We start from the raw sequence: 12072 nt of genomic DNA, 5'->3' as shown, positions 1-12072 counted from the left end.
ATTGATGTCGGTTTTTGATGCAGCGCTGCCTGAGGGATCAACAGTCAAAGACATTCAGTGTTGGTTTTTGGCCTAGCCGCTGACATGCTGTGATTTCGCCACATTCTCGGAAACCTTTTGATGAACCTATGATGGACCGAAGATGATGAAATCCCTCAATTCCTTGCCATTGTATGTTGAGGAACATTGGGCTTTAAGTGTTTCACTAATTTCTCATGCTGTTATTGACAAAGAGATGAACCTTGCCCCCCTCCGTGAGTCGTCACCTTACCGTGGTGGAGGGGTTTGTGTGTCCCAATGATCCTAGGAGCTAAGTTGTCTGGGGCTTTATGCCCCTGGCAGGGTCACCCATGGCAAACAGGTTCTAGGTGAGGGGCCAGACAAAGCACGGCTCAAAGACCCCTTATGAAGAGAAATATATATGGACCAAGGTTTCCCTTGCCCGGACGCGGGTCACCGGGGCCCCCCTCTGGAGCCAGGCCTGGAGGTGGGGCTCGTTGGCAAGCGCCTGGTGGCCGGGCCTACACCCATGGGGCCCGGCCGGGCACAGCCCGAAGAGGCAACGTGGGTCCCCCTTCCCATGGGCTCACCACCCATGAGAGGGGCCAAAGGGGTCGGGTGCAATGTGAGCTGGGCGGCAGCCAAAGGCGGGGACCCTGGCGGTCCGATCCTCGGCTGCAGAAGCTAGCTCTTGGGACATGGAATGTCACCTCTCTGGCAGGGAAGGAGCCCGAGCTGGTGTGTGAGGCAGAGAATTTCCGACTGGATATAGTCGGACTTGCCTCCACACACAGCCTGGGTTCTGGTACCAGTTCTCTCGAGAGGGGTTGGACTCTCTTCCACTCTGGAGTTGCTCAAGGTGAGAGGCGCAGAGCAGGTGTGGGCATACTCATTGCCCCCCGGCTCAGTGCCTGTACATTGGGGTTCACACCGGTAGACGAGAGGGTTGCCTCCCTCCGCCTTCGGGTGGGTGGACGGGTCCTGACTGTTGTTTGTGCATATGCACCAAACAGCAGCTCAGCATACCCACCCTTTTTGGAGTCCTTGGAGGGTGTGCTGGAGAGTACTCCTGCTGGGGACTCCCTTGTTCTGCTGGGGGACTTCAATGCTCACGTGGGCAATGACAGTGAGACCTGGAGGGGTGTGATTGGGAGGAACGGCCCCCCCGATCAGAACTCGAGTGGTGTTTTGTTATTGGACTTCTGTGCTCGCCACGGATTGTCCATAACGAACACCTTGTTCAAACATAAGGGTGTCCATATGTGCACTTGGCACCAGGACACCCTAGGCCGCAGTTCGATGATCGACTTTGTAGTTGTATCATCGGATTTGCGGCCGCATGTTCTGGACACTCGGGTGAAGAGAGGGGCGGAGCTGTCAACTGATCACCACCTGGTGGTGAGTAGGCTCCGCTGGTGGGGGAAGATGCCGGTCCGTCCTGGCAGACCCAAACGTATTGTGAGGGTTTGTTGGGAGCGTCTGGCGGAATCCCCTGTCAGAAGGAGTTTCAACTCCCACCTCCGACAGAGCTTTTCCCATGTTCCGGGGGAGGCGGGGGACATTGAGCCCGAGTGGACCATGTTCCGTGCCTCTATTGTTGAGGCGGCCAATCTGAGTTGTGGCCGTAAGGTGGTTGGTGCCTGTCGTGGCGGCAACCCCCGTACTCGCTGGTGGACACCAGCAGTAAGGGATGCCGTCAAGCTGAAGAAGGAGTCCTATCGAGCCTTTATGGCCTGTGGGACCCCAGAGGCAGCTGACGGGTATCGACTGGCCAAGCGGAACGCAGCTTCGGTGGTCGCCGAGGCAAAAACCAGAGCGTGGGAAGAGTTCGGTGAGGCCATGGAAGCCGACTTCCGGACGGCCTCGAGGAAATTCTGGTCCACCATCCGACGTCTCAGGAGGGGGAAGCAGTGCACCACTAACACTGTGTACAGTGGGGATGGGGCGCTGCTGACTTCGACTCGGGACGTTGTGAATCGGTGGGCAGAGTACTTCGAAGACCTCCTCAACTCCACCAACACGCCTTCCTTGGAGGAAGCAGAGCCTGGGGACTCTGAGGTGGGCTCTCCTATCTCTGTGGTTGAAGTCACCGATGTGGTTAAAAAGCTCCTCGGTGGCAAGGCCCCGGGGGTGGATGAGATCCGCCCGGAGTTCCTCAAGGCTCTGGATGCTGTGGGGCTGTCCTGGTTGACACGCCTCTGCAACATCGCGTGGTCAACAGGGAGAGTGCCTCTGGATTGGCAGACCGGGGTGGTAGTCCCTCTTTTTAAAAAGGGGGACCGGAGGGTGTGTTCCAACTACAGAGGGATCACACTCCTCAGCCTCCCTGGTAAGGTCTATTCAGGGGTGCTGGAGAGGAGGGTCCGTCAGGAAGTCGAGCCTCAGATTGAGGAGGAGCAGTGTGGTTTTCGTCCCGGCCGTGGAACAGTGGACCAGCTCTACACCCTTAGCAGGGTCCTCGAGGGTATGTGGGAATTCGCCCAACCAGTCTACATGTGTTTTGTGGACTTGGAGAAGGCGTTTGACCGTGTCCCTCGGGGAGTTCTGTGGGGGGTGCTTCGTGGGTATGGGGTACCGAACCCCCTGATACGGGCTGTTCGGTCACTATACCACCGATGTCAGAGTTTGGTTCGCATTGCCGGCAGTAAGTCGGAATCGTTTCCAGTGGGGGTAGGACTCCGCCAAGGCTGCCCTTTGTCGCCGATTCTGTTCATAACCTTTATGGTCAGAATTTCTAGGCGCAGCCGAAGCGTTGAGGGGATCCGTTTTGGGGGCCTCAGTATTGCATCCCTGCTTTTTGCAGATGATGTGGTGCTGTTGGCTCCTTCAAACAGGGCTCTCCAACTCTCACTGGAGCATTTCGCAGCCGAGTGTGAAGCGGTTGGGATGAAGATCAGCACCTCCAAATCTGAAACCATGGTCCTCAGTCGGAAAAGGGTGGAGTGTCCCCTCCGGGTCGGGGAGGAGATCTTGCCCCAAGTGGAGGAGTTCAAGTATCTTGGGGTCTTGTTCACGAGTGGGGGCAGGAGGGAGCGGGAGATCGACAGGCGGATCGGTTCAGCGTCTGCTGTGATGCGGACGTTGTATCGGTCTGTCGTGGTGAAGAAGGAGCTGAGCCAAAGGGCGAAGCTCTCAATTTACCGGTCGATCTACGTTCCAACCCTCATTTATGGTCACGAGCTATGGGTCGTGACCGAAAGAACGAGATCCCGGCTACAAGCGGCCGAAATGAGTTTTCTCCGCAGGGTGTCCGGGCTCTCCCTTAGAGATAAGGTGAGAAGCTCGGTCATCCGGGAGGGGCTCAGAGTCGAGCCGCTTCTCCTCCACATCGAGAGGAGCCAGATGAGGTGGCTTGGGCATCTGATTCGGATGCCCCCTGAGCGCCTCCCTGGTGAGGTGTTCCGGGCATGTCCCACCGGGAGGAGACCCCGAGGAAGACCCAGGACACGCTGGAGAGACGATGTCACCCAGCTGGCCTGGGAACGTCTCGGGATCCCCCGGGGAGAGCTGGAAGAAGTAGCTAGGGAGAGGGAAGTCTGGGCTTCCCTGCTAAAGCTGTTGCCCCCGCGACCCGGCCCCGGATAAGTGGTAGATGATGGATGGATGGATGGATGGATGAACCTTGCCCCATCTTTGCCTGTGACTGACTGAGCCATCAGGGAAGCTCCTTTTATATACCCCATTGTGGCACCCACCTGTTCCCAGTTAGCCTGGGTTTGTATATCCAATAATAGATACAGTGAAACTCCTCTACAACGAAATCATGTTTGCAGCAAGAAATTTTTCACAACACGTGGTTTTTCACTGTAGCAAATTTGGTCTCAGATGTAAACACACACACACACACACACACACTCACGCACACAAACGAATGTGTACACACACACACAAACGTGTGTGTACTCTTTATTTTTATTCCAATAGTGCATAAGTATAAGCATACACTTATTTGACCCTTCATATAATCAGTGTAGAAAGAAAAAAGGGAAAGAAATTGTGAAATTTACGATCAGCATTCACTTTCACTTACATCAATTTCTTGGATAATGTCTTATTTTGCTTCCTCCAGCTTTCATTTTGATCACTTTTACCCTCTCTTCCACTGTCAGAGCTCTTCTTGTCTTAGCTGCTTGACATCCAAAGGTCGGTTAGCATTAGGTCATTTTAGCAATGCAACGTTCTTGCTGCGTCTGAAATGAACAATAACAAATACTTCCTGGACTACTGCGCATGTGTTAACCAGTATGATGGTTGCTGTTGCCATTTCCGAACGGAGCAGTAGAGGTCGCTGTTGGATTAGACTTCGTTGTAGTGAATCTCGTCGCGAGGCAAGAGCAGAGAAAAAGATTTCATATAATGCAACAAGGGGTTTTTTCTTTGTAGGAGGGGCAGGAAAGTGGAAATAGTGTTAATGCTTGAAGATTTTTTTCACACTAGGGGGTATTTTCGCCCATGTAGGTTTTGTTGTAGAGGAGTTTCACTGTAGATAGACAGATAGCTAGAGAGAGAGATTCTCTAAACAGCTATTTTACTTTCTAAAATGACTAATCCATGCATTCAATGCAACAAGACTGCTCCCCCCATCTACACTAGCTGGCCAGGCAAATTTCAAGAGTTTCGGATGTTGGCAGTTTTAAAAACGGTTTTCTTATAAAGCTAACATTTTGTCACAGTTAAGTTTCTGCTTGTTTACACCTCTTAAAGCTATCATATTGGGAATTCGTGCGGTTTTGGCTTTGCCCAATATTTTTCAGCCAACTTACCTCGCTCACAAATGCCCTCTCTATTCACGAGGACACGCGCACACACATCCGCACGTCCACACACTTTGCATTACCATGACTAATGTCGTACATCTTGGCACACAAGTCAGGCTCAAAGGTCAGTCGTGTGTCAATAAACAGAGGAGCAAGTGATTGGCTTCACTCTGACTGAAAGCATTACTGTAGCCCTCCTTGACGCTTTTAAAGGCACGCTAACCGGCCCTGAATTGATCGAGGTGTCAGGGAATTGCAGGCAATTATTACACGATGGCATGAATCTGCTCAACCTGCATCATCGTTCACTTCACTCGCCAAACTTCCCGACTGCAGCAAATCTTCATATGTTTCAGGGTTACTTTGCAATTGTCCCCTGATGTGAGTAGAGCCGAGGCCTTCCTTTGACCCTCTTGAGATCAATTTCTTGCCTTTTTATCCAACTGGTGGCTTTACCCACAGCTTGCTCCCCAAAGACAAGGATAGTGTTTCTCCCTGAGCCTTTACACTGTGCTTGACCCTGCATACATAAAATGCATGTTAGTTAATGGTCAAGTCACAGCGTTTTGATCAGAAAATCCTCTCCTAGGTGGAAATCTCATTGGTTTCTGTGGTCAAGAAGCGCTGGGATCCACGAGGCTTTGATTCAATCACGGGGTAAGTTTTGTGCACAGTCCCATCTACAACATCACTTTCAGCATCTAATAGGCCCCACGCGAGCTTTGCATAAATTAACGGAGCCGAATTGAATGTATCAATCAGGGTTAGAAAGACAACGCTGATTGCGCACTGATAATTTACACCATCCTGAGACAGTTCCTCCGTGCTGTAGAAGGTCACCTTTTTTTTGTGTTTTTTTTGCCAAAGCGCTGTTCGCGTGGCTATCAAATATCAAACAATTTGACTTTCTTTAGGTACCTTTTAAGAAGTGGGGAAAAGATCGAGGCCAAGCTGATGTTGTGGCCAGGAAATTCGGCAACCCGAAGACTGTAAGTAGATTCCAGTAGTCAGGAATGTCCAAGCATAACAAACATGTCATCTCTATTTAATTTAACACATGTCGCGAGCTGGTGCCGTGAGGTGTATATTATTATTAATTAAGCGTTCTAACATTCTCCGCGCTGCACTTTTTCACAATTTACTTTGTATTCATTGAAGTTTCAAACATTTAACTTTGTCATATCCATAAAACAATAAATTAGTCCCGTCAAAGGAATGAATCAGTGAGCTACTTAAGACCTGGGCTTTAGACATTTTTTTCCCTCTCCATTATTTAATTATTATTCGGCATTATTAGGTTAATATAATTTTTCTGGACTTTCTAGGGTACAATTTCTTGTTTATTTTCTCGTCTGTAATTGCTTTATACGACACAGATTCCAGTCACTGTACTTCTTAGCGCTCAGAAGAATACTCCATGTGGCTCCGAATCTATTTTCACCCCAGAGGTCATAGATATTGATATCAAGGCAGGACATTTTATACCAAAACACCTCATCCTCTCTCTGCGTGTGCCCCCCCATGAGATATTGAACAAAAGGGAATCATTGTGCGACCATCAAAAACCAAGCTTGCCGATAATTTCCCAGACATCTGTGAAAAATGTAACCTTTCCGTTGCTCTCATGATGTCAGTTGGCTGTTGTGTTCAGCAGGGGATTGGGCTAAAACGCTTGTGAGGGAGCCAAGGTAAACCCTTCCAAATGGAGTACGGCACAGGAAAAGGGACACCGTTGCAACAAAAGGAGTTAGATATGCATCATTGGTTCTGCGCACCGGCTCCAGCTTGAGCCAATTATTGGTGTCATCTTGATCCAATTTAGCAGTGAGGGAAGGGTTGGAGTGGTGTGAGGGTGCAAACGTTGGTCAGTTAACCTGATCTGGCTAAGAAATAAGCCGACCCCACAACCACTGTCATTCCATCAACACGCAAGTACAAGTTCTTGAGTTCATTTCTGAGAGGCTGTGTGGTGCTCTCTCTTGACCGGTCTCCTCTTTTTGACCGCGATCAAATACAAACAAGAAAACCTTGACAGTTGTACGAAACTAAATGTGGACAGAAGTCATTTGAGAGAAATTCTCGCACGCACACTCAAAAGTCTGATCAAGAATCGAACCCATCATAGCTGAAAAGTTGTTGACAATCTATTTTATGTTTTTGCCTTTTCCCTTTATAATTGGGCTTTACTTGTCGAAATTTGTTGTCACTCACACACCCTTCATAAAATGACATTGATCTAAATTTTTCATATGTGTACCTGGTTCCGAAACATAAAACATACATTCGGAGAAGTAAGAAAAAAAATAAACAACTTAAAATTGAAATATTTCACACCAAAAGGTAATGGTACAGTGAATAAGAAAAGAATAAGAATAAAAAACTTTTATTTGTCTCACAATGGAGATATTTGCAATACTTTATTATTATTATTATTATGTAGACTGAAAACATATAAATGATTATTAGCGAGTGATCAATATTTCATTTTCAAATTTTTTCTCAATATCTACTTCATGATAGTTCAACCCAAACCATAAGCTCGGCAATAAAACGCAATTCACTCAGATATCAATGTCAGCAGTTTCTCTGTGAATTGAAAGAAAGTTGCAAATCCACACCATGCTGTGAGAAAAAGAGCGAACCGGCAAGAAGGAAGTGCAAGACTTGTCAAATCAAACCCGGAGCAAGAATTTTTACCTGCTAAAGGGGAGACTGAGGAAGTAATGCAAAAACAAAAGACCACTGAAAGAGGTTGCGGCAAAAGCCCGTTAAAAGCAAAAGAAGGATGCCAGAATTTGTGAGCAAGGTTTGCTCAAGTTCTTGTAAGCAAAGGATTTGCGACTAACTATTCGTTCTCATTCGTGTTAATCTAATTTTAATCTGGTCTATGGGTTCCAATACGTTGGCTCAAGTAAAAATGTTATGTGACAAATCACGCCGAGTTGTTTATCAGATTTCCACACCCGGCAATAAAAGCTGAAATGTCGATCTGTCCTCTCTAATTTATTTTTAATTTGGCATCACTGTTCCTGTGCTACTCAAAGTTGTAGTAATAATAAAGGCCCATATGAAACAATATGTACAAATGGTTGGGGGTTTTTTTTCACTAAAGCCAGGTCACAATTACACAAAAATGTTGTGATTGCAAGTATGATGTTTTCACAGAAAATGTCAATAGATTTTCAGATAAATGTCTTACCAGCGTGACCAGTGACAGAGTAAAGAGGCGACGTGAACTGTTTTGCGTATTTTGCAACGTGATTTGTTTCTTTCAACATTTCAACGATGTCTCAATTAATCAACATTTTCACATTGATATGATATTATAACCAATTTTTACGTTTATATACTATTTTAATTTTTTTTTTGTATCCCTGATCAAGGTGAATCAATACACGTTTTCATCTCAATGGCATCAGTTTTCCGTTCCTGACCAAGTGGCCCTTTAATGTTGTGCCAACCTGCATATTTAGTGCCCGTGCATCACACAGGATGGTAGCAAATTATTTCGAGCCCGCTCGAGTTTTTCCAATTAGAAATGACCTCCATCCACCGTTGCCCTTGTATCAGCTTTCCATTTCTTCTCCTTATTAGGTTATTAACGCAAACCCCTGAAAGTATCTTTTTAAAGTCTAAAACAAATTCAATTAGGGCTCTTTACTTGCACCAGTGCAGACATACCTATCGCCGTCTAACTCCTGTCTGCTCCATATTACTTCTGACACTAAAGTCAGTTCCAGAACCCAGACCTGAAAGTTTATATGGCCCTGCACACTGGACAAGGCAGGGGGGTGGGGGGGGGGGGGGGGGGCCGGGTTTTGCAGCACATTACCTCTTTATTGAATTAATTATGATAAGGATCATAACCTTTAACGTGGGGTGAAGCAAGAGTTTTTTTGGGGTTTCTTTTTTTTTCCAAAAAGGATAGCTCGGAGCAATTTCTTTGAGAACAACAGAGGAAGGGTTATTGGATCTGTCAGGCATGAACTCTCTATGGCATCGTAACAAGCTCCAAAAGGTAAACCGAGGTAGGGCACAGTTCGTTGCGCTGATCCCGCTATGAATGCAACATGGGGAAATTTGTACTTCATACTGAGCAAATAACAAGAGGAGAGAGAGGAGAGCGTCGACCGGTGAGGCCTTGTTTTGATGGTGCCGCAGTTCAACGGCTCGGAGGGTCATGCGGGGTTATCCCGAGGTCTCGCGCCATACACACTTGAAGCCAAATGCAACGAAGTGTGTCATTATATTTTAAAGCTGCTTCCCCATTCAATGGACACTTCCTGGCTTCCAAACTCTTGCTCCACTTTTAATTTCTCTTGATTTTTTTTTTTCCCCCCTCGGGGCACAAATGAGTAAGAAATCCAATGCTACTCAGATATGGTCAATCTTCCTGTCTCCCAAAAATGCAAATGGAGTTTGATATTATTCATAACAAGCAAAAATAGTTAACAGTGCAGTAGCAAGCAGTTTGTTGTTCTGCTTTTGTGTTTGTGTTGACGCAACGTACATTAATCAAAGAGCACGCTCGGTTGCTGATGGTGGCCGATAGAGTACTCAGGTCAAACAGCGGGGAGTTGAGAAGCAATCGCCGAGTAGATCTGCTTCTTGTTGAGCTGGTTGACACTACTGTATTGAAGCGGAGGCTAATTCTCATTAAGATATGATTAATCCCCGATTTCTTAATTGTGAAACAACGAACAAGAATTGGTAGATTTGCTGCTTCGAGCGAGAGATGGTCTCAGAAGAGTCGAGATTTACAATACGGGAAATCCAATCTGTTTATTTTGCCACGTTTCTGTCCTGAGTTAGCATGGTTGAGGACCCGGGTTACAGGCAAGCAGGTAGGCAAAAGCGGCGGTGAGCAAAAGGGATTCCAAAGACTTTAGTCGCAAAAGAACAAAATGGCAAACTCACTAATGGAAAGAATACAAAAATAAATCAATGAACCTATTCCAAAAAAAAATAAATTCAAAGTCACAAACCAAAACTTTCAATGAGGACCACCTGGACAAGACGAGAATGGCTGTTCTAAGTATATATTGTGGGCATACAATCCATATTCATATATTTCTCATGTTGTATTAATATACTGTACAATGATCCTCAGTTTCGGCAACCATTAATACATTGAAAATTCAACATCAAATTCATCATATTTTTCTAAGAAATATTTTGATTTTATTTATTGAATAAACCTTCCCTTGGCACGAGGCGTGTTTTGGGTTGACAACCTGAACCCTGAACGGCAGAGAAAAGTTTCTTTCTTCCACTCTCAAGGCCTTATTGGCTAAGTTATCTCTCCATCTTCGGTCCGCCTGAACCGCTCTCCATTTTCCGGCTGCTTTTTATCTTGACATCTTATGTCTCTGCTTCATTTTCTCCTTGTCGGCATGTTCCAACCCTGTCCTCTCGCCTAAACGGCAGCCCACAAAATTTCTTTTTTAGCTTTTCCTTCCTTTTCCATTTCGCTATTGGTCAAATTAAAAAAAAAAAAAATGAAAGCAATAACCAAGCCATAAAATTAAACACACATTTAAATTTAAACAAAATATACCTGGAGTCTTTTATACTGTATTTTTCTCACTTGTCGCCTTATTATTTGTTGTGCCACAGTACAGCAAACGTTTTTGAGAGATAGGAGTTTCGGGCGACACTCTCTATTTAGCTTGATGTTTGTTTTGATATCCTTCCCTCACTCTTTATCTTCATATCTAAGAGGAGAGCGGTCTTTATCTCGTAGTCAACCTCACACAAGGAAGAGGACGGAGACAAACAGCTCAACTTCTCCTACCTGTTATATAAGCACCTCCAACTTGAAGTTGACCAATTTATCAATGTTTTGTCCTGTTCATTTTTCTGTTCAACTTCTCCAAAGAACAGTAAATATGCGCAAACAAAAATCAATGATATTTATGTTGAAATAAACAGTGGAGTGCGGTTTCATTATCTTAAAAAATAGCCCCTCCCGTATGCACTCGTTTTGCATGAAAACTGTAACCCGAAAAATCAGCAACAGCATGCATCAACTTGAATACTTGAGATGATTTGAGAGGTATTTAGTGTCTTGATGCGTCCCCCCGCCCCCCAAGTGAGTAGTTGAGCACAACTTTGACTGTTGGGTGTATTTTCCAAAGCGACCACATGGTACATTAGCAAGATGGTTTCTTGGAAAGTGGGGAAAAAAAGGATATGCTTGGCTTTAAACCAAAAATGGCAAGATTTACTCTCTCGTATTGTTCATTGTTTTTGTATGTTTGTTTTGGGGCACTGGAGCTTTCTTTGGCTCTTGTCTGTGCCAAGTTAATGTGTGCATGGATGTTCGGTAACTTTGGGTGTTTTTTTTTTTTTTTTAATTTGGTCTGTGTTAAAACGTTTTTTGAAAGGTGCAAATCCAGTCCAAATGGGTGCATATGGTGTCTACTGTATCAAGGTGAACCACATGAAGCTGATTTCAATTTGGGTTATTAAGTCTTAATTGGATTTTAAAAAGACAGTTATTTCTTCAATGATTGTGAAGGAGTACCCATGATTGAGTTGTGGCGGGGAATATGTAGGTATATACGGTGCTCTGAAAAAGTATTGGCCCTCTTCTAAAATCCTTTCTTTTTGGCATAGTTTTCCTTCACTTCAATTTTTAAGATCATCAAATAGATTAAAACATAAACAAAGCAATTTTTGAAAAAAAAAACTTCACACACACACACACACACAAATGCACAAAAGCATCCTAATATGACGCCATCGTAAAAATCTCCAAGGTTGGAGACAACTCATTATATTTTTAAGGCTATTGTCCAATTTCTTCTCTTTACTCTCATCTGTACTCTTCATTGGTCGCATCACCAAAAATATGCTTACGGGAAACTGTTTTTTAACACAAATTGTTGAGATGAGAAATCACTGTCTACTTGAGTAGAGACTTGAGGCCAAGGCATGGGACGCACTTTTGCAGCATGTGAAGTGCAGAAACTATCGTACGTACAGTATATGTACCATTTTCAAATGCTTCTCCTGGCGCTCCAGATTGTACAAAACAAACTTTGAATGAGAATAATCATCATTAAAAAAAAAAAGAAAAAAGATATATCGCAACAGCAGACTGCTGAACGCAAACAAATTCCAGTGATGCAGATAATGCACCACCGCCGGTTAAAGGTGATCTGCTCTTTTCTTTTCTTTTATTTTTTAAATACTTTTTTTGTGAATGTGTATTGAATACTAAAGGTGCAGTGTGTACCAACACAAAAATATATACATCTGCATTTTAGATCCCTGTACATCCTATTGCACAGGTGTCAATTTCAATCATCTG

The sequence above is a fragment of the Hippocampus guttulatus genome, chromosome 12 (genome assembly GCF_054856545.1).
Source record: "Hippocampus guttulatus isolate MCC_2025c chromosome 12, RoL_Hgut_1.0, whole genome shotgun sequence".
Classification (NCBI taxonomy): Eukaryota; Metazoa; Chordata; class Actinopteri; order Syngnathiformes; family Syngnathidae; genus Hippocampus; species Hippocampus guttulatus.
Note: the sequence above shows the minus strand (reverse complement) of the source record.